The following is a 23,244-nucleotide window of genomic DNA, read 5'->3' as shown; positions in this document are numbered from 1 at the left end:
TAAGCCTGCACTGTATAAGAGGTAGCTAAACATGAGCCTGGGGGCAAACCAGCATTACTCCGCGGGCTCTTCTTCAGCTGCTGCCTTGAGTGCCTGCTGTGGCTTCCCGTGATGAGGGACTTATATTATAATCTGTAAATTAAATAAAGCTTCTCCTCCCCAATTTGCCTTTTGTTGTGGTGTTTGTCATACCAACAGAAAGCAAATGAGAGAACAGTTGGGCTGAGAAAGCATGAAAGTTAGTTGCTTTGAGGCCTGGATCCTTCAGCTTCTAGTCTCAAAACTTAAAAAAAAAAAAAAAGGAAAAATATGTATTAAATGGTTCCTTCAAGGTTAGATGTGACTTTCTTGAGTTACGGGAGCTCGGGTTATTTGGTCTGAGAGTTGCATAGCTCTTAAAAGAAGCAGATAGAGGGGACCCGCACCTGACCCCTGACCTCAAGTTTTCTTCATCTCCAGCGTCTTTTCCACAGTCCCAGCATCAGCTGTCTCCACCTATTCCTGTTTGTGAACAATGCCACTGTAAACATTTATCTAGCAGCTCTGCTTAGACATATGTTTTCATTCCTCTTGGATATAAACCGAGGGGTAGAATTACTGGGGCATATGGCTTCTCTATTTTTAAGCTTTTGGGGATCTGCCAACTTGTTTTCCTAATCAGCCGCATCATTACAAACCCCCACCAGCAAGGCAGGAGGGTTCCAGTGTCTCCAAACACTCACGGACACTTGTAATTACCTATCTCTGAGTCTCACCCGTTCTCATGGATATGAGCTGGTGCCTCACTGCCGTTCTAAGTTGCATTTCTCAGGTGGATAATAATGGCAGCTAATTTGTCACATACATCTTAGAGAGGATACTAGAACATGTCCTCTGTATGTAAAGACACACTGATGCACATCCTAGGAAGATGTATGCTCACATCCTTCATCTGTTTTTAATTCGGTAGTCCTTTTGCTAGTGAGCTGTAAGACTTTTTCATATATAGGCTAAATCATTGTCCCTTCCTAGACATATGGCTTGTCGATGACTTTTCCCCTTTCTCAGGGCCGTGCTTTCTCTTTAGGGCATCATTCACAACCCAAAGACATCGCCTCCTGCTGCCACACAGTGGCCTGCCATTGGTTAGTTTTGCTTTTCAGTGTTCTGGCCAAGAGACCATCGCCTCAGCCAAGGCCACACAGCCTGCTTTATCTTAAAGTTTTATTGTACCCTTGCCCGTTAGATTTCCGAAACATTTGTTGGAGTGTGTGTGTGTGTGTGTGTATGTGTGTGTGTGTGTGTGTGTGTGTGTGTGTGTGTGTGTGTGTTGTATGTCCATTTTTATTCTCTCGCCTGTGGGTTTCCACTGTCCTTATACCGGCTCCCTGCTATTGGGAGACTTCACAAGGTGTGGTCTCTGCTGCCACTGCTGGATGCCTCCTATTCAACATGGAGCAAGGACAACAGATAAAGGAATGTCCTCCCCCTAAGGACACTTGCCAGAAGTGGTACAACACCCCTGCCTTGAGCTCCTGTCTGGAACTCAGTCTCAAGGTCATGCTCAGCTTGAAGCCAGTCAGGGGAGCACAGAAGCATTATTCCAAGTGTATCTGTGTCTGGCTGAAAGCTGGGGTGTCCACAGGAGAACCGATGAGGTTGGGGGCACCTTACTTCTGGGCTCAGAAGCACCCTAGGATTCAAGGGATGTGCTTCCAAATTATTCGTCTTTCTTAATTTTTCATTTATTTACTGACAGATAACAGTGTCTGCTTGGCATGTACAATACGGATTTCAAAGCAGATATGTATGATAAGATTCCTAATTCTAGCTAATTACAAATGCATTATGACCCATTACTTCTCATTCTTGTGAAGACATTTAATGTCCGCTGTGAGTTTTTTAAGACTACATTACCATACGCCATCTTAGAGCTCTCGAGCCCACCTAACTGGGATTCTAGCTATGTTAGTGCAAGTCCTCCATGCCCTTTGTTACCCAGCCTGCAACCTACTTCAACCAGGTCACCTTCTGGGATGCCACACACAAGTGAGGTCACAGCATTCATCTTCAGTTTAGATTCCACGAGTGACCTGTCAGCCAGGGAGAGCTGGCTGGGATGGTGTACTCGCCCTGCATTTTCAGGCAATGCACTTGGATTCGGGGGTGGGGGTGGGGTGGGGTGGGGATGTATAGAGTTCCAGACACCAAAGCAAATGAAACCCTCAAACGGCTCCGTCCGACAGGGATTTTGCTGCTTGAAATATGTTGTTCTCTTTCCACTTAAATTTCTTTTTCTTTTTCTTTTTCTACTTTCAAATGAAGATGTAAGCATTGTTTTCTGGGACAATTGCACTGTCCAGACTCAGGGACTCACAAAAGTGCCAGTTCAAGCCATATTGGCTTCTCTCTCTCTCTCTCTCTCTCTCTCTCTCTCTCTCTCTCTCTCTCAACTAATTGTAAAAAGTGGTTGCTGTGAACACACAGGCTTCCTCGGGTTGCCCCTTCCAGTGACCCCTGCCCTGACCCACCCAGACCACCTTCTGTCCAACAGGGGGAAAGTTTTGTTCATAGATCAGATAAAACCTGGGTTTACGCTTAGCGACCAGCAGGATTACTCAGACACCAGTAAAACAGCAGACAGCAACACTAACCCACTCACAATAAGAAGCTCTCGCACCAGGCTGCGCTGGACCCAGGTGCTCACTTCCGTCTTTTGCCCTGAAATGTGAAACCTGCTCCCTTAGCACCGCAAGCGAAGAAGCATCTACAGGCTGTTCACCCGAGCTGGTTAGAAAACACAAAGCCAAGGACAGAATTTGCAGCGGGTGGGGTGGCCTCTCAGAACACTAGACTGCTGCTGCTCCTTCTAAGACTTGCTTGGCTAACACATGCCCCAGGGTGAAAACCATGTAGCAGTCCCCAGAGTTTAAAATGAGCTCAAAGCCGCTGACCTCTGTGTGGGGTCTTTTAAATATAAATCTTCCCAAAGTGCAAAAAAAAAAAAAAAAAAAAAACATTAAACATGGCCCCTGCATGAAAGAAAGTGAATGCGGTGAAAGTGAATGAGTGAATGCGAGAACGTTCTCAGCTTTGGGAAGTTTTTGCCATGGAAAGAGCGCTCCCTCCGGGAATGCAGCCTTGTCAGGGAAGGGGGTCTCAAACTTAACTTTCTCAGGCAGGTTTCTTCTTCTTTGCATGGCTGGCAGGGTTGTTTTCTTAGGCAACCATCCTCGACTCCTGCTTGTTTGTTCGTTTATGATATACTCTGGTTGCAGGGCAAAGCAGAAAGCAAACAAAATCGTGTTTTTGGACTGAGATAATTTAGTACCAAATCTACTATTATTCATAGTATTTTGTTTCCAATTTTACTTGAAACCATGTTTTCAAAATAAGCTTAGATCACTTCTGGTTGTAAATACAGCAATTGCTGGGTGTTGTAGAGAAACCAGGGAGGCCGGTGCAACAAAAGCAAGAGTGACCCTTACAAGCAGGGTGACAGAAGGGGGGAGGGGGGGACATGGGGGGGACAGAGTACCACCCACCAGCAATCAATTCTAAGACAAAGTATTTGACTCAGCAGTATTTGAGCTGGAGGAGACCTGGCAAAATGTGTCTATATGGGAAGGGGAAAACACATTATGAATGTTAATCAGATGCCAAAGGAATTCTTATTAGGGAATTAAAAAAAAATTTTTTTTTCTGACCTGTGCATCATAGGAAGCATTTCAAAGCGAGACCTGCTTTCTTTCCCAATGCCTTTTGGAAGCTCGCCCCCAGGACACAGGCCCATGCTATTAATCTTGACTTAGTGAATGAATGTACTATATAGATTTCAATCCAGACCGTCAAGCCTTAAAGAGCTCCGAAGAGCCCAGATAAAGCCACCCGATTTTGCTTTGGCGATGCCACAGGGGTGACACCGTTTAATTCCCCTTTCATCTCGATGGGAGGCTCCAAAAGCCAACAGGTTTCCCTTTCTCCTCCACTGGTCCTGCTGTGAGACTGAAGGTGGGTGACCTATCTCCATTTGTTACCTTGGAAGCCTTGGAGAGGCGGAAGTAAGTCTGAGATAACAGGCTCAGGGCGCATTCCTCCCTGCTACAGCAGAAAGTGACTACCCTCCCAAATGGCCAGTTTGTTTTTTGATTTTCCACGGTCCAGCCCTGTGTTTAGCACAGAAAGACACTTTGGAAGCTACAACACTTGTAGTACCCTCAAATACACACAAGGACAAAGCAGGGGGCTTGTCCCTTTTGTCCTGTCATGCAAATTATGATTAAGTTTTCTGTTGACACCACTGTGTGTGTGTGTGTGTGTTGTTTAACGCAAAAGCAGACTGTTTGTTGAGATTCTAGAATATACTTAAAATTTCTAGATTAAAATGAGGCAGGGAGGGAGGGAGAGAGAGAGAGAGAGAGAGAGAGAGAGAGAGAGATTCTAATAGAAACACAACTTCCATTGTAATTTAAATGGGTAGAGTAAACCCAGGTGTGGTGGTGCACACCTATAATCCCAGCACTCAGGGAGGAAGAGGCAGGTGGATCTCTGTGAGTTCGAGGCCAGCCTGGTCTACAAAACAAGTCCAGGACAGACAGAGCTACACAGAGAAACCCTGTCTCAAAAACCAAAAACAACAAAAGCCCCAAAACCAAAAACATCAAACAAACAAAAACAAAACACAAAAACCAGAGGGGTGGCTCAGTGATTAAGAGCACTTGCTGCTCTCGCATGCGATCCAGGTTTAGATCCCAGCACCCCAGGGTGGCTCACAACTACCCTTAGCTCTAGTCCCAGGGGATCTGATGCCCTCTTCTGACCTCTGTAGATACTAGGTACTCATATGGTACAAACAGATACATACATGCAGGTTAAAAAAAAAAAAAGAACCCTCATAGCATGAAATAAGTAAGTTTAAAGTAAAACACTGGGGAAAAATAAAACAGATTTCAGGCTGGGGGAAAGATTTTATGCCTCCACATGGCACTTAGAGAGGACCCAAGAGGAAAAAAAGACGGGAGGGTCCACAGTCTGTTTCCCAGTGCTTCCAAAGCAGCCAAGGAGCCATGGCTCTGGTTTGTTACATTTTTACATTAATTAAGAGGACAAAACACTCGCCAGCCTCTTTAGCCTAAAGGATCATTAGAAGATGGCAGTGTGTACAAAAACGGGCATGTGAATCAGGCGACACTTCAGTTGGCTCCATGTTCCCAAGATCCAGTCTTGGGATAGGCTGAGGGAAAAATAACTTGGAACTTTAAAAAGAAAAAAATAGAGGAAGAAAAAAAAAAACCCCAAGAATAAATCGCTGAGCCTGGAATGACTTCTCACAGCTTCATCCTGGTGGACAGGATCATTATCAAGCGCCGGTGAACAGTTAGGAGGGACAGGGTGTAGGGTGGGATTGAACGCTCTTGCATTTCAGTTACAGGAAAGAAGCCTTCCAAAGGCTGAGGGAGGAACACATGTGCGCCATTCAACAACACACTGCGGGCAGCCTTCAGTGTCAAGAGATGCAAAACAAATAAGAAAGGGAAGGTTTCAAAAAGAAAGTTTTAAAACCACAAAAAATAGGGTTGGTGACACAGCACTTTTAAGTCAGTTGAACACTAAGCTTACAAACCAGGTAACATGAGCTTGATGCCAGACCCCACGGTGAGGGGAAGAACTGACTTCCCAAAGCTGCCCTCTGACCTACACACACACACACACACACACACACACACACACACACACACACACTCACATACTCACACACATTCACATACACACACTTACACACACACACTCACACAAATACTCACACACATACTCACACACACACATTCACATACACACACACACACTCACACACACACACTCACACACATACTCACACATACTCACACATACACACACACAAATGGATAAATTTTAAATAAGATCAAGCTATAGAATCATATAAAGCTGCAGCTAACTCTTTCAAGTATTCTTCATATCATGTGTTAAAAAACGAAAACCAAGTCATTTCAATCAAGAGAGGAAAAAAAATCACTATTACTGCTCGTCAGTAGGATGTGGCATCTTCAAGTCCTTTTTCCTGCAATAAATAAAACCGTCCAAGTTGTGGACCTCACATATGCCAGGGACACCAAAATACACTGAATATACAACAATGCGGGGATTAGCTTTTGTCTGACTCTGCTAATCTCTGAAAGGGTTGTTTCTGATGTCAATTAATTGGATAGTCTAACATGCGCCTATCTGCCTGTCAAAGTATCTGTGAATTAAATGACAACTGATGTAGGTAAGACTTGTCCCCTTCTCCAGATTAGAGCAGGAGACACAGGAGTTGCCCAAAGGAGTCTGCAGCATGAATTTCCACAGTGAGCAGAAAGCAGAGCCTCCTCTGGCCTGAATCTGAAAAGCTCCTCCGAGCCTTTAAGATGAACTGGAAAGCTAGGGGCTGACCAAGAGGTCTCTGAAGTTGCAGCCTTTGTATTTACACGTTTGAAATATCTCCATTGTGATGCAAATCCTGATTTTCAATTAAAATTGCCTGGAAAAAAAAAGTTTCTCTGGAAAGTGTTGGAGGAAGTAAGTCTAAAGCTGATTTCTCTCTGTTCAGACATCCTGTTAAACCCTTAAGTAAATGCTATTAAACAATTACACTCGAAACATCTTTTACAGCTGTCCAGTTAGCACTTTTAATTAACCGTGGTGTGAGTCTCAAGTGGCACTGGGTGTATGAAACATAAATGGCCATGGCTTTTGGGGAGTCCCCAGTTTGGGTGCCAATGTAACAAGAGCTAAAAGCATTTTAGCTTTGCCTGCTGGCCAGTGATAGAGTCCTGGCAGAACCCCCTTTCTCAGCCTGGACCCTTTATCTAAGTCCTGATGGACAAACTAAGATGAAATACAGAAAGAAGACATCACGGAAGCTTTCCGCTTGCATTTTATTTTAAAACTGGACAAAAACAAAACAAAACAACAACAACAACAACAAAAAACCGGTTTTTTAAATTTTTTTATTTTATTTTTTTAGCTCTAAAGATAGTTTGGGGACCTTCAGACTTGGATGCCCGGTTTCAGGGAGTCTCTCCCCTGCCTTTTTGGAGGATGTTTATATAAGTGAGTATGTGTGTGCAAGTGTACCACACTGTAGTGCAAGTGCATGCAAGCCTGTGTGTCTGGCCATACCCTTAGAGATGGGATATTTCTCCTGCCAAAATACACACACAGCCTGGGATTAAAAGGGCTGAAACCTACCAGCAAGTCCTTAGCGCCCTCCCACAATCATTAGACGAAATCCACATCATTCTAGATTCATTTTCCTCTTATTCATCTGTCCAACTAATTCCTCCCGCATTCACCAGGCTTATATCTTAATCTTTTCTGTTACATAGAGAATACATAATGAAAAGCTGCATTTTCTGGGTACACGCACACATTTGGAACGGATGAACCATATGCGAAGCGACACACAATGCCGAAGGCCGGCTGAATGGTGTCCAGCGCTAAAAACACTGCGGACCTGGGAACAAAAAGCAGACGAACAAGAGCCAGCACCGGCCTGGCCCCTGCAAGGACACCAGGGGACTCGCCAGGAAAACATGGGTATAATTTCACTGTTTTCACTCAGGCAAGCTGTGGGAAAGGAGTCACCATCTGATGTTTAATTGTGTGGGATATGTTTTTGGCAGTGGCCTTGTATTCTACATTGACAGAAGAAAAAAAAAAGTAAAAGAAAAAAGAAAGAAAGAAAGAAAGGAAAAAGAGGGGGAGGGGGGCCAAGAAATAAAAAAGAATCCAGCTACATTTGCTGTTTTCAATTTGCTGTCTGGGGGACAGACACAGCTGACAGTCCTGACCAGTGGCCACCTGAAAATTAGGGCCAGGGCCAGGTCCTGGCTACTGTCCCCTCTGTTGTGTCCCCCCAACCCCAATTGCCTGGGCCCCCTTTTATGCTGATGCTGCCACGGGGGACTTTTATCCATTCTCCCCTGTTGCCTGGTTAACTTACAGCTGAGCTCTGGGCCTGATGTTTGCCTGATTTAATAAAGCCTTTTATCTGAGGTAGTGGCTGAGGAAGGAAAGTGGGGGACCTGGCAGCGCAGAGGGGAAGGGGCCCAGCTCTCCCCAGCAGGCATTTCCTGGCACTAGCGAGGACAAGAGGCAAAAGTGGCAAGAGGGACTCCCAGGCAACTCGTGCTGCGTGATTGGCACCCAGCCGCCAGGTGGCTCCGAAGGGCAAGGGGTTTGCCGTGTGGTTTGTGCATGGAGGCAGGTTGGTGGTAGCAAGTGGCTGAAGGTTCCAGAAAGAGCTGGGTCTCTCCTCACCACATCTCCTCCCCCAGGAGCAGTAGATTGACACAAGTAAGAGCACAGAATACCTGGCTAAATCTGCTTCATAAGAACAATAAATATTTTAAAATGACGAATTTGGAATCGAGATTTGCCCTGTATTTTATCTACCATAAGGCATCCAGGGTGGGGGTGCGCTCTCTTCATCAACTAGGGATGCACAGCCTCCCAGGCTGCCATTGTGGAGATTGTAAGGAAATGGAAGGAAGATGCTTTCCAGAAAGGGGAGATTGGGCCTCGCCAATAAACACGCCCGGCTATGCTAAGCAGAGAGACTTTAGTGTTATCCTTGCCTGCTCCCCAGGTGCCTTCTCCAATGGACTTCAGCGTGGTTTTTAACTAGAACCAACTTCCTGGTCTTTTTCTAGTAGTAAATAAAATGCTTAATGGGAGGTTATAACGCCGCTGCCTGTCTGCCTTATCTGTAAATACTGGGGTCCTGTTCTCTGCCGCATCACAACAAGTCCTTACCAACCTCAGCCTTGACTTTGGGGGGTCTGAATGGCTACTGTGTGTGTGTGTCTGCATGCCTGTTTGCATGCATGGGTGTGTGTGTGTGTGTGTGTGTGTGTGTGTGTGTGTGTGTGTGTGCACATGCTTATATAAGTGAGCATGGTATGTGTGTGTTTGTATGCTTGCTAAGGGCAGAGTTAAATACAGGGTGTTTTCTTCAGTCAGTTTCAGCCTTAATTTGAACCTGTTTACCACTTCAGTTATGAAGGCTGGCTGCCCCTCTCAGCCTCTGAGACTGGCGCATCCTACCACACCCAGCTTTAGACTCTCACGACCTGGACTCGGGTTCTCATGCCCTCAGCAAATGTTTCACTGCCTGAGCCATTCCCCCAGCCCTGTAATGGCTACTTTTGATCGCCTGTTCTTGCTTTCAAGTTGCAGAAGCTCCACTGGCTACCAGGATTTGTCCGTGTGTGTGTGTGTGTGTGTGTGTGTGTGTGTGTGTGTGTGTGTGTGTGTCCCAGAGTCCCCCATGCATGGGCCTCTAAAATATGTCCCACTTAGAGTAATGGGGGATGGAAAGTGTCTCTGCAAGTAGTAGGCATACAAGGAGCTCAGATCTCAAAGCCAGGTAGCTCAGGAAGCCACTGTCCTCTGTCCTTCAGGTTGTGGTCACAGCCAAGCTGAAGGTCAGTAGTTCCTGCAGTAAACCAGCCCAAGAGATCAGGGGAAGATTTAAAAGAGCACTTTTCCTGTACTACATCCTTGGCCAGGAGGAGGAGTGTGGGTTCCCCCACGAGGGGAAGCTGCTCTGGTTTTCAAGCACAGCGCAGGGCCATAATGGCCATTTATAATGATCGCATTAGCATGGTGCAGCAATAGACCTACGATAAATTAAGACTGCATTGCAATTAGCACCAATGATCACAGCTGCCGCCATAAATGGCATATGCACTAATTAAATAATTTGTCACTTGACTGTTAAGCAAACAATCCTGCCTCTTTACACTAACACTCTGCCATTTCCAGCGCACCGCCATGGGCCATTAACCCAGAGGAAGGCACAGCTTGCAGTGCCTGTGTTCTGGAGCCCTGTCTACCAGCAGGGTGAGGAGGGACAGAGGAGACTCTACCAGACCACAACTGTGGGAGATCTCTTGGAATGTGAGCTCCAGGAGATTAGAGCAAATGCCACCTCGCAGGCTTTTGGAAAATGGCTTTGCACACCCCGTCAGGTGTCCCTAGTAGAGAGGCCTTATCGTAACTCTCTTTCTTCAGCCACAACTTCCTCTATGTTTGCAACACTTTATGTAGTTTTTTCCTCTGTATTTAAGTATATACGTGTGTGTGTGTGTGTGTGTGTGTGTGTGTGTGTGTGTGTGTGTGTGTTTCAGACCCTGTACACACCCATGGGTTTAATAATGTCCTCTGATAACCCATAGTATGGCTTTATGTGAATAAAAATGGACCCTATATAGTGTGCACCTGGGGCAGCAAGCACAGTGGGTTTGAATCCCCGCTCACCGACTTGGTCCAGGGTCCAACTGGACAGATAGTCTTTCTCCGTTTCCTCTGATACCAGGGTGAGTTGGGCCATTTGACATCACAGAAAACTCCAGAGACAGCTGTCGTCAGGGCTCCTTTGTCTTCATCTGCTGGGAGAGATGAGTGAGGGGAACAGTAGTTACAAGCTTCAATCCCAGCCTCTGTCAAATGGAGGAGTTGTTATGGGAGAAAAGAGAAGGTTTGTTTGTCAGCTGGCTGGCACGCCTCTGTGAGGCCGTAATGGCCCAGGGTTATGAGGAAGGGTGGTCGGAGAAAGGCTTGAGGGAGCTTCAAGCCCAGTACCTCTAACGTGAGGGAGACAGGAGTTAGCTACCTCCCCCGAGCTCCAGCCTGGCCGCCCTAAAGTCAGCTGCCCCACCATCAACCCTAGTAGAATTTATTACGCAAGGTTTTCCCCACCCCCAGGGCCCCGAGTATGCAAATGAAGCATCCGACACCCCACCATCCCCTGCGCTCCCCCCCAGCCCCTCCCCCGACCCTGTTCACGCGAACCTTGCCCCAGAGACCCTGGCTACCTCCCCAGGGCTGTAAATATCCCCCACCCCCAAATATACCGAGCCAGTTCTCCGAAACTGTTCCCAGGTGTGTTCTTTGTTGAGATCTTAACATTGCAGTCACCTGTACCCGGCTAAGTTTCCCTCTCTCCAGTCCAGGCTACCCCGCCCCACCACCACCCCACACCCCACACCCCGCCCCGTGCCTCATGTTTCTTTCATAGAGGGAGGTTGGGGGGTGCATATTGGCCCATCGTTGACTAGATGACCCAGCTGTTTCTGCCCGTGGGCGTTATTGGTTTCAAAAGCTGATTCCAGGCTGTAAGAATCACCAGTGGGCAATCTGGAGCCTTTTCCTGGAACCCAACCTAGGCGCCGGTCCTTTAAGGAATGTGGGTGCTGGTGAGACCTTAGCGGGATTCAAAAGTTTGCTGGCAGTCTGTCTACTAGTTGTCAGTGTCTCCTCCTGCACTGGTCTTGTATAAGGTCAGTGCACACTAGGGGTTGCTTGCTTATTCATGGCTGTATTTGCAGTGGCCAGGGAAGTGTATGGCACATCATCTTTATTCATCAAAGCCTTACATAAACTAAAGAAAAATGAAAAGAGGTTCTAAAGAGCCTACACTGGGTGGGAGCCTAGTGTTGTAGGGGGTTTGTCCAAAAAGACTCCTCAGACACAGGTTTAAGCCAACAGAAAGTCTTGGTCAGCGGGCCGGAGACTACACTAGATATTCACTGTCTCTGTGCAGCCCCAGGCCTTTCTCAGGGTGAGCTTTGAAGCACAAAAACCATGTTCTGGGTTGACGTACTAAAGTTAGCAAGAACAGTTAGCCAGAAGCAGAACCACAGAAGCCAAAGAGCAGGTCAGTACATTAGTGACTTCCCCAGAACTATGCACTGTGAGGGATTAGGTCTGTTTCAGTTTTAGCAGATGATGCTGTGTACTTGCTGGGTTTAAAGCCTGGTGGTTCTTCCATCATGGAGTCAGCTGTGCTAAGGTCTCAGGGCCTGCTAAGATCTTGGCCCTGTTACACCTAGGAGGAGATATTTTGTTTCCCTTGGGGTAATGAGGAAGTTTGGGGATGGAGATCAGAGCTTTATCATCATAATCTATGCAGCTGCCTCTTGACCTTTCCTCCTCTTAAAAAAAAAAGGGGGGGGGGTATGTATAGTGGAAGTATTAGTTTCTTTTAAAACTCAGTTATGTTATGTAAACATGTTTTTGTTTTAATCCCAAGCGTGAAATATGGGGCTGCCTTAGTTTATCCACAGCTGTTAACTATAAATGCCTCGTGTGTGTGTGTGTGTGTGTGTGTGTGTGTGTATGTGTGTGTAGGGGGGGCATGGTCTTTGCCAGCTGCAGATAGTTTAATTCTGAGGACTCTGAGAGGGTATAAATATCAGAGCCCAGAGAGTTTAACTATAAATGCCTCGTGTGTGTGTGTGTGTGTGTGTGTGTGTGTGTGTGTGTGTGTGTGTAGGGGGGCATGGTCTTTGCCAGCTGCAGATAGTTTAATTCTGAGGACTCTGAGAGGGTATAAATATCAGAGCCCAGAGAGAGAAGAAAGAATGGTCAGAGGAGGAAGAAGGCTGATGGGTTGTCCTGCTGCTGCTGCTGCTGCTGCTGCTGCTGCTGCTGCTGCTGCTGCCACCGCCACCTCTGCTGGTTGCTGGTTAGCTGGGCTGCTGGACATCCTGATGAGTGAGGTTGGTATCGCCCCCAAAGAACCCAAAGACCCTAATCAGGCAGAAGTAGTAAAGAGACCTACACCCCTCTCCCCACTAACCTTTCTCTTCTACCGAGGGTCAAGGGATTGGAAGGGAGGTAGTGGTATAAGAGACCAAAATAAAGTAGATTTTAAAAGTAGCGCGAACAAATATGAGGGGTGTGTGTGTGTGTGTGTGTGTGTGTGTGTGTGTGTGAACTTTCACATGTATAGACTGGTGCATGTACATGTATGAGGTCCTGAGGCTGACATGAGGTGTCTTCCTCAATCACTTTCCACCTTATGTACTGAGTTGTGGTCTCTAACTGAACCCAGGGCTTGACATTTCACAGTTGAACCTGGTCCTCACACTTGTAAGGCCAGCCTACTGAGCTAGCTCTCCTAACCCCCTTCTCTCTTTTCCTCCCAGCTCCTAAAGTTTTTAGCTCCTGAAATATATTGGCCCCATAGGCCAACAAAAAAAGATGCCTGAACTTGAGAGTGGAGGGAGTGGGTCACAGCCTCTTAATAAATTGCCTGACCATCTGTACAAACCAGCTACAGACAACATAGTTGGAGGTAACAGAATGGCCCCTGGAAGGCCTCGGAAGGAGGACTGTCAATAGCTGGGGCAGTCTGTCTGTCAGGTCTGGAAGTTGTAACTTTCCTAAGTCACATCATGCTGCCATTGACGGGAACAGAGACAGGCACCACGTTCTCATGTGTTTGATCAGAATATTGGCAACTTTGGGAAGAATCTTCACAGTCTCTAAGATCTTACTTGCTCCTACCCTGCATTGTCTATATTGTTCTTTTTGTGTTGGTATTTTTATTTTTATTTTTTTTGTTTTTTTGTTTTTTTTGTTTTTCGAGACAGGGTCTCTCTGTGTTAGCCTTGGCTGTCCTGGACTCACTTTGTAGACCAGGCTGGCCTCGAACTCACAGCGATCCGCCCGCCTCTGCCTCCCAAGTGCTGGGATTAAAGGCATGCGCCACCACGCCCGGCTTGTGTTGGTATTTTTAAAGGTAAGGTCTCATGTAGCCCAGGCTGGCCTCAGACTCCTGATCTTTCTGCCTCCATCTCTCAAGGGATAGATAGTCTTACTGACATGCAGTGCCACACCCAGCTATGTACTATTTCTACTGTGTGTTTTTTTTAAAGATTATTTTCAAAGGTAAAATTATAAGGTGACTGAAACAAAAAAAAAAATACAGTTATTCGGGTTGCCTATTTATATGACTTTTAACCTATCTATGTATGAAATATATATGTGCACATATACTTGTGTGCGTGTGTATTCCATAATGTATTCCACAGGAGAGTAGCCAGTGGGTAAGGAAGACAGTAAAGCAAGGGTTATGATTAGTAGATCTGTAAACAAAATGTGTAATAGTGGCTCTTATTTACAGTTTCGTGTTTAATTTTACTTACTATTTTAAAGAACTATTTTTAAACAGACCAGCATCAGAACTTGCCTGCCATGAAGTCAGTTTGGCAATACTAGACAGCTAGTGCAATATTGGCAGCATTGCAAGCCATTGTGGGCAGACCCACCCCCCACCACCACCCTCACCATCACCCCCACCACCCCCCCACCATCACCCCCACCACCACCACCACCATTACCCCCACCACCACCACCACCACCATTACCCCCACCACCACCACCACCATCACCCCCACCACCACCATCACCCGCACCACCACCACCATCACCCCCACTACCACCCCCACCATCACCCCCACCACCACCCCCACTACCACCCCCACTACCACCCCCACCATCACCCCCACCATCACCCCCACCATCACCCCCACCATCACCCCCACCACCACCCCCACTACCACCACCACCATCACCCCCACCACCACCCTCACCATCACCCCCACCATCACCCCCACCATCACCCCCACCACCACCCCCACTACCACCCCCACTACCACCCCCACCCCCACCCCCACCACCACCCCCACCACCCCCCCCACCATCACCTCCACCACCACCCCCACCATCACCTCCACCACCACCATCACCACCACCATCACCCCCACCCCCACCCCCACCATCACCCCCCACCACCCCCACCATCACCCCTACCATCACCCCCACCACCACCACCACCCCCACCACCACCATCACCCCCACCCCCACCCCCACCATGACCCCCACCACCACCCCCACCATCAACCCCACCCCCACCATCACCCCCACCATCACCCCCACCCCCATCATCACCACTACCCCCACCCCCACCACCACCACCACCCCCACCATCACCCCCACCATCACCCCCACCCCCACCCCCACCATCACCCCCACCCCCACCCCCACCATCACCCCCACCATCACCCCCACCCTCACCCCCACCACCACCCCCACCATCACCCCCACCACCACCCCCACCATCACCCCCACCCCCACCCCCACCATCACCCCCACCCCCACCCCCACCATCACCCCCACCACTACCCCCACCCCCACCCCCACCCCCACCATCACCCCCACCCCCACCACCACCCCCACCACCACCCCCACCATCACCCCCACCCCCACCATCACCACTACCCCCACCACCACCCCCACCACCACCCCCACCATCACCCCCACCACCACCCCCACCATCACCCCCACCCCCACCCCCACCATCACCCCCACCACTACCCCCACCCCCACCCCCACCACCACCCCCACCATCACCCCCACCATCACCCCCACCCCCACCCCCACCATCACCCCCCCACCCCCACCCCCACCACCACCATCACCCCCACCCCCACCACCACCACCACCCCCACCATCACCCCCACCACCACCACTACCTATCACCACCACCACCATCATAATCAGCACCTTGGAAAACAAGACTGGAAGTAACAGGGCTGGATTAAATGAAGAGCTCTGAGTCAGACCTTGGGCCCTGGGTAGAAATGACATTCTTAACTGCCTGGAAGATCATGTATCCTCTGTCACGAGAGTTTCAGCATAGGATCATGGTTATGACAAATTGTCCCCCAAATGTTTTTGTGTCTACAAATTTAGAGCAGAGTAGTCATTCTGTGTACAGTGTTTCATTGAGTGAGGCGACCAGCCATGGGTTAGGGAATTCCCTACTGGTGATTGTGGGATTCCCTCTCTTTTTTCTAGATTAGAAGTATCTCAAAGATTTTACACACACACACACACACACACACACACACACACACACACACACACACACACACACACACACTCATATGGGGATGGGGTGGGGCGGGGAAAACGTTGTGTGTCTGGAGTCTACATCTGAGAATTTAGCCGACTGCAGAGTCTGCACAGAGCATGGATGGCCCTTCTTCCCCCTTGTCGTAACTCCTCCAACAATATCATGTGACAGCTACCACATAGCGTTGGTAACTGAAGTTCAGGAGAGACATCTACAGCTGATGGAGTTTAGTGACTGTAGAGAGCAAAAAATGTGATGTGTTGTGAGCCAAGGTTACCTCAGGCTATCTTAGCTCCCGGAGGGATACCTTATTGCCCACTGCTTGGCGCACCTGAACGTCCCTGTGACTATCAGCTGGATCTTCTTGTTGGAAACTGAGCCCTAGTTTCCATCCATGCAAAGGCTAAGACAGCCATCGGAGGCTGTGGCCGAGCTTTCCCTGCTTTGCTGGAACCACCTACCTGCTGTTTCCTCCAAAGTATCTGAAAAGTGCCTTGGCTTACAGCTTTCTTCAGTTACTGTAGCATCTTATGAAAATGTCACCACACTGGGCCATGGTGCATGGGGAAACCCAAACCTGCGCCATGGGGCCACATCACTCACATCTGGCTCCAGAATGAGCTCGCCCTTATTTCCTGTGAGGTAAAAGCTTTGTTTTGTTTTGTTTTAATTGTCCTTTTCTTTTTTTTTTGAGGGATGTGGGGAAAGGGAAGGTGTTTCTACAAGTGTGGGGTGTGTGTGTGTGTGTGTGTGTGTGTGTGTGTGTGTGTGTGTGTGTGACACATGCATGCCACACCATGTGCAAATGGAGGTCAGAGAACAACTTTACACATTGGTCCTCACCTTCCATCTTATTTGAGAGCCGGTCTTCCCTGCTCACTGCCATGGGTGCTGGACCGAGAGCCTCCAGTCACTCTCTCTAGGCACCGCATCTCCCCAGGGGACATCCAGCCCTTATATGGGCTTTGGAGAGCTAAACTCAAGCCATTTGGCTTGAATGACCTGTGGAACCATAGCCTTAGGCTGAGAGCTGCATTTTTGTGTGTGCCGGCAACATCCACACTGTGTTAGATATTATATGTAATCAGAGGTTATTTACTATATGCAGAAGTTTGCAGGTTCTGTGCAGATACTGGAGCTTTTTCTAAGAGATAAAAGTGGTAGAGTCTTGTACTGGGTCTCCTACCTGCCAACAGACACCACGGGATGACTCTATGGATCTTTCTGATAAAATGGGAAAATTCCTAATTTCTCATAGAGTTATCTGCTCATGAGTCAGCTCTTATATGAACCGGCTGCTCACTGCTTCCTGAGGAAGGTTCTGGAGGCATGGATAAATATTGCCCTGTGTCACGGACAAAATGTGGAGAGGGAAAGACCAACAGTGGAAGGACCCAACACTAGCTACTGAAAGAAGAGATGCCCTATATGCACGTGTCTGACTGTCAGCCAGTGGCTCTCCCTGCACCAGTGGCTCTGAGTTGCCTTCCACACATCTGCTATGTCAGTCTGTATTGAGTTCTGTTAAGGGAAACAGCAGACACACACACACACACACACACACACACACACACACACACACACACACACACCACTTTTCTCCTTATAACACAGAACGCAAAGGACGACTCTAGGTTTGTGTTTTTCGCTTTGGTTCCCTGTGAATGAGCAGGCTCCTTTCCCACCCTGGTCACGGAGTAATGCTGAATTGTTCCTGAGTAGAAGGGAGAGGTTTATGGGCAGAGCCCTGGTCAGACAGAAAAGTATTTCTTTAGAAAGACATCTTCTGATGATTATTTTGAGAGACTTTCTGGTAATCCCCAGTAAATCTGCATGTTAATAGGTGTCATTTACTCAAAGCAGGGGTCCAGGAAAATAGCTTTACATAATAAGGGGAGCTTGATTTGATTACTTCAATTTGGTCCTTGCTATTGAATTCATGCCCAAGCCAAGCTTTTGGAAGTCTTACAGAATGATAAACAAAAAAACAGGAATAGCAGAAGAGTAACAGTGCTCAACCTGTCTGTCTTTATTCCTTCTCCCGCTCAGGGAACCAGGACTGCGAAGTAAAAGCCATTGATAAGCTCCTTAGCTTTTGGGGATAACGCATTGGTTTCTTCCCACACCAGAGCCCTAAGCCTGCCAAATATTCGCTAAGACTTCTGGGCAGCTCCTTATGCTGTGCGTCCTTCTGTTCACTCGGACCCCAAAATGCTGGTTGATATCTTCAGGTGCTTCTGGCCATTTTAAGTCAGAGAAATCCCATAAGATTTTTATTAGTATACGTTAGTTATATATAATAAACTCTAGTTTATTTTGGCTGGGTATGGTGGTTCAGAGTTCTAATCCTGGCACTCCGGAGGCTGAGACAGGAGGATCATCAGGAGTTGGAGGCCAGTCTCCCGGGAAAAAAAATAGTCAATTGGTGCTGGTTATTTTAAACTATACAGAGTTTCTGTAGACTCTTTCCCTAGCCTGTTCTCTGTCAACACACACACACACACACATGCACACACACACACACCACTCTTTTCTATTAGCATTGTCATCATACATATAACACTGAGCACACTCCTCTCTGTTAACTTTGTCAACACACACACACACACACACACACCCTCTCTACCACCACCACACTCCTTTCTGTTAGCATTGTCAACACACACACACACACACACACACACACACACACACACACACACACACTCACCAGCCCACAGCTCTGGGCTGGAGGGAGGCTCGGCAGTTGAGAACACTTGCTACTACTCTTGAAGAGGACCCAGGTGCAGTCCCGCTCACAGCTAACTCCCTGTAATTCCAGTCCCAGGGGATCTGATACATTCTTCTGGCTCCTTGGGCATTGCATGCTCCTGGCACATATACATACATGCAGGCAAAATGCTCATTCACATAAACTACAAGAAATAAATCTTATATAATATATATATATTTTTTTAAATGTATTTTTAAGTAAACAAATCTTCCACTTCAAAAGAGCCACATGGTGACCATGCTCCAACATGGTCACAGTTTCATGAAGTTTTTATAGTAACAAACAAAGGGAGCCATTTTTGGATACACTGTCTGAACACATTGGTTGGCAGGTCACGGCAAAGCAGGAAGTCCCTGCTATAACCTTGTCTGTGAACATTTGGGTTGGTGGAAGCTTGGGGTCTGCTTGTATGTACTGAAAGATTTACCTGCTAGTCCCAAGGTTGTTCAGTCACACAGAGAAGTGGCCAATAAATTTAGGAACGACCATAGCCCAGTATAATTTGATTCTGGACCAGCAACATTCTCACTCCACAATCATCCAATTCTATTCAGTCAACGTGTAAAGTTTAAACAGTAGTACAGCTTCCTTCCTTCCTTCCTTCCTTTCTTTTTTCTGGGAATTTCCTTTAACAGCATCTTATATGCTGTGATGGTTTGAATATGGGATGTCTCCCGACAGGCTTTTATATTTGAACACTTGTCCCCCAGCTGGCTTCCCGGCCTTGGAAGTTGTGAAACCTTTAGGAGGTGGGGCTCAGGCTAGAGGGAATGAGTCAATAGAGTCTTGAGAATTCAACTCGTGAGGATCCTCCTGCCTCAGCCTCTTGAGGGCTAGGATTAGAGCCCTGAACAACCATGCCCGGACAAATAAACTAGAGTTTAAAAAGTCCCTCCACAGGGGGACTATTTGGGAAGAAGAGGAGGTCGGGGAGGCTTGGATGGGACCAGGGTATGTGGTGGATATGATCAAGACACATTAGACACATACACGATAACGCGTAATGAAATGTCTTGTTATATATAACTAACGTGTACTAATAACAACCTGAAACCCTAACCCACTTTCTGCCTGATGTCTTGCTTCCAGCTTGGCACTGGGTAACCAGCTGCCATCATCACATTTCTGCCACTGCAGGGGGGTCCTCTCCCACACCTTCTCTCCCACGATGGCCTCTTGACCCCTCAACTAGGAGACGACAATCAATTCTTCTCCCCTAAGCTGCTTGTGACGGGAACTTGGTAACAGCCACAAGGTAATGAAGACACATGCCACGGAACACTTACCAAAAATAAGAAATTAACTTTGCACAGTACTGCTCACTAATTAATTTCAGGGCTTATTCACGTGTCCAGCGTCCCCACCGATGTCCGTTGTCTGTTCTAGGACAACAGGCAGCATCCCACCTAACATCTAGCTGTCAGGTCTCCCCTCCCTCCTGCACCCAGTGACTTGACTTCATGGGTCCTATGACTTCATGGGCTCGGTACTTCTGAGGACTGCCTCTGTTTGGGTTTGTGAATATGTTCTCATGACTAGATTAGGGTCATGTATCATTAAGAAGGAAGCTGCGAGGTGACAGATGTGTCCTTCTGAAGGTCTCATGTTACTTTGGACCCTCATCTAAGGTAGCACCTGCTATTGTAAATGTGCTGTTTTTCCCATTGCGGGGATTTAGGTCTCACCAACACGGCTAGGCTGGCTGGCTGTCCAGTAAGCACCAGGGAGCCCCTGTCTCTGCACCCCCACTACTGGGATCACATCCTACCACACATGGCTTTCTAGATGGTACTGAAAGTGGATCCTGTGTCCCTGTGTTTCAGTGGCAGACTCACTGACTGAGACAGAAACCTGGTTCCCAGCTTGGTTAATTAGTTTTTTTTTTAAGTTTTGTTTGTTTTTGTTAGAAATAAATGTGGGCAGCAGAAGGTGGGCCCGGAAGGAGGTTCTGAGGAAGCTTGATGATTGGCCACACTTGACCTCTAATTAGCTTTCACAGCCCTCATGGATCTGCGCCCTGTAATGCAGTCAGGGCTTCCCAGGTGACCCTTTCAGGAAGTTTAAGGTAAATTCATTCATATTTCAATAAATACATTAAAATACAAATTTTAAAAAATCCACATTTGTAGATTCAGGCAGTTGGTAATAAAAAAAATATTTGGGAAAGAAATTACACTTGCAGATAAATTTGTTTAAGTTCTAATGGAAAGTGGCCTGGAAAAGTTGAATCTGTGTTTGTAAAACCCTAAAGAAGGCGGGGACACGTATGAACTTTTAAAGAGTAATTTCCCCTAGAATTACTAGTTTTAAAACAACTTCAGTATCCTATAAACTGTGGACGATTGAGAAATGCAGCTAATGCAAAGTCTCTTTGCTTTATTGTGCCAGATGTGCAAGTTGTTGGTTAAGATTCCACCGGAGGCAGCGCCTGCTGGCAGAAGCCAACTTTTGCAGGTGTCCTCTGAAGACGGTGTGGCTGGGAGCGCACTGTCAGAAGAAGCTTCCAGTGTTTCCCTCCCTGGTGCCACGCATGTCTGTGCCCCCACTTTGAGGGCAGGAACACAGCAGCTGGCGTGCAGGACCCAAACAGCTAGTGTGGGACAAACAGAATGTGTGATTGATAGCGAGCTTGGGAGAACAGGCCCTGAGTCTGGGAGCCAAATGGTTCCTTGCACAGAGCCCAAAGGATAAGGGAGCGCCATCCATTTGGGAACAAGAAATGCATCCCATTAACACACTGACACTTTCTGTTTCTCTGACAACTCTGGCATTGTCTGTGACATAATGCTGCCCTATGTCCTCCATTGCTATGCACAAGGCCCACTCCTGTCTTGTGTGAACAGTTCAGATATTAATATTGATGGTACTAATTGTCACATAGACTCTGAACAGATGCCCCATCTGTCTTTGTTAGGGTTACTAGTTCTGTGAGGAAACACCATGGCCAAAAGAAACTTGGAGAAGAAAGGGTTTATTTCACTCACAGTTCCATATCATACCATTGGCAGGAACTCAAGCAGGGCAGGAGCCTGGAGGCAGGAGCTGATGCAGAGGCCATGGAGGGGGCTGCTTGCTGACCTGTTCCCTATGGCTTGCTCAGCCTGGTTTCTTATAGAACCCAGGACCAGCAGCCCAGAGATGGCTCCACCCACAATGGGCTGGGCCCCACCCCCCCAGCAATCACTAATTGAGAAAATGCCCTACAGGTTGGCCCACAGCCCAATCTTATGGAGGCATTTTCTTGTTTGCCTTTTCTTTATCAAATGAATACTTTATTAGAATTGCAATACTCATAAGATCAATTTCTCATCACCGTGAAGCTATCAGATATTAAGACCAACTAACACTTTCTCGTTTTTCACAGCCAAGGGACATAAAGAGATCCTTAAACCCCATCATGTTTGCTCAAGTGCTTTGTCACTCAGGTCACAAATCTAGGATGCAATTAATCTACAGATCTAAGTATTCACAGTTAATGAGCTTGGGATTTAGCACTCAATAATCTAGAAGCAGTCCACTTACAAAAATACCATCGTTACATCTAAAAGAAGTCATTTAAAAACCACACCAAGCGTGGACTGTTACACCTTGGGAAAAATAAAATAAAATCTCAACTAAATTCTAGTGTCCTGCATTTTAGTGATTCCAAGAAGAATGTACAATGTATCTTTATGGCAATTTATGATTTCATAGAACGTAACTCACACTACAGGTTTCAGGTGTGTGGTCTGGGAGCTGGAAAGTGAAGGAAGTGAGTATCATAGAAAAGACAGGAAATGCGGGCAAGGCCTTTAGGCTTATTTCTTCCAGCCACATATTGAGGAGTGTGTCTTCTTCAGCTGGACCACAGATTGAGAGCCCAGAAGGTTCTTCTCTTGGGCTTATTAGGTAAACACCATTTGGTCATGGCGCATTGGTGCTGCTGTTCTTTCCTCTCTTCTTTGTCTCATGAAATCCAACACTCCAGCTATGTAGGGCACCCTCAGGTGATGGGTCGCTCTCTTAATTGATGTTCCCTTCTCTCAGATGACTTTAGCTTATGTCAACCTGACATGAAAGCATTCAGGGCACCATCCCTCTATAGAAGAAAAAGTAGAGAATTTTTAAAAAGTCATTGTTGACTAGGGGGTATAGGGAGATGGCTCAGTCAGTAAAGCAATAGCCATATAGTCACGAAGACTTGAGTTTGACCTACCAGAGCTCATGAAAACAAGCAAGGTATGACAACGCGCACCTGCCACCCCAGCCCTGGGGGAGGGAGAAGCAGACCCAAGCAGATCCCTGCCAGGCAAGCCCAGCCTAACAGGCCAGTTCCAGGCTCAGGGAAAGACCTTGTCTCAAAAAACGGAGCATGACTCAAGGAGAGGAGAGCGATGGAAGAAGTCACCTGATGGTCACCTCTGGCCCCCACATGAGCACACATGTATACATACAAACATGCATGTGCACACAAATGTGACAGATAGTTTTTATTTCTCTAAGAAAGTCCCTCTCCTAGAAGAAGCTAAGCCCCTAAGGCACTTGTACGTCCATTTCCATGGTCTGTGCCAGTACAAGGCTGGGGACACAGTTTTACCCACTTCCCCGCCTATGGCCTGCTCACGTCAATGAGAGCGATTTATACCTGTGTGCTTCTCCTTTATACCCCAGTAGGAGTCTCTCTGCTATAACCATGGTTTGGTCTAAAATAAGTAATCCAAGTGACTTGACAAAGTACACAGAGTAA

General features: G+C 47.3%; 1 long non-coding RNA gene across 1 annotated transcript in view; it reads right to left on the bottom strand.

Annotated features, from left to right (window-relative positions):
• LOC311608352 overlaps window positions 1-10,377 on the bottom strand; it is a 37,246-nt gene extending 26,869 nt beyond the window's left edge. Inside the window, exon 1 of the long non-coding RNA XR_014782916.1 lies at window positions 10,300-10,377. This is a non-coding gene — a long non-coding RNA (uncharacterized lncRNA). The remainder of the gene's footprint in view (window positions 1-10,299) is intronic.
• Window positions 10,378-23,244: the final 12,867 nt, after the last annotated feature.

The sequence above is a fragment of the Acomys minous genome (genome assembly GCF_964271855.1).
Source record: "Acomys minous genome assembly, chromosome: 11".
Classification (NCBI taxonomy): Eukaryota; Metazoa; Chordata; class Mammalia; order Rodentia; family Muridae; genus Acomys; species Acomys minous.
Note: the sequence above shows the minus strand (reverse complement) of the source record. Positions and strands in the feature narration are given on the sequence as shown.